Source organism: Orycteropus afer, unplaced genomic scaffold (genome assembly GCF_000298275.1).
Source record: "Orycteropus afer afer isolate SDZICR_OR568_19922 unplaced genomic scaffold, OryAfe1.0 scaffold00264, whole genome shotgun sequence".
Classification (NCBI taxonomy): domain Eukaryota; kingdom Metazoa; phylum Chordata; class Mammalia; order Tubulidentata; family Orycteropodidae; genus Orycteropus; species Orycteropus afer.
In genome coordinates, this window is record NW_006921851.1 from 603,988 (window position 1) to 604,499 (window position 512).

Consider the following 512-nt stretch of genomic DNA (forward strand, 5'->3'; position numbering starts at 1 on the left):
AAAAAAAAACTAAAGAGGAACCCCAAACTCCCATCGGAGACTGAATAAATATAGCCTTTAAAGTCTTTAACACCCGGGCAGAAAAAGCGGAGGCAGATAGGGAAACCAGAACCCACCAAAAAGCCACCTTGCAGGCCAATGCCTTGCTAGCGGCCCTGAGGCCAGCACATAGTGACAGAAGACCTCTTTCCTTGGTGGCTCCCGGATCCTGCTTCAAGTGCAGTAAGAAAAAACACTGGGCCAAATCCTGCCCTCAGCCCCGACTGGCCCCCCGGCCCATGTCCAGCGTGTGGTTTGAAAAGACACTGGAAGAGTGACTGTCCCTCTGTGTCAAAGCACGGAAGGCCATCCTCCCCATGCACTAACCCGCTGTCAACAATCTTGGGCCTGGCCACTAACGACTAAAGGAGCCCGGATTCAACAACCCCGATCACACTCGCTGAGCCCAGGGTCACTATCAAGGTAGCGGGTAAGTCAATCTCCTTTTTAATTAATACTGGGACTACCTATTC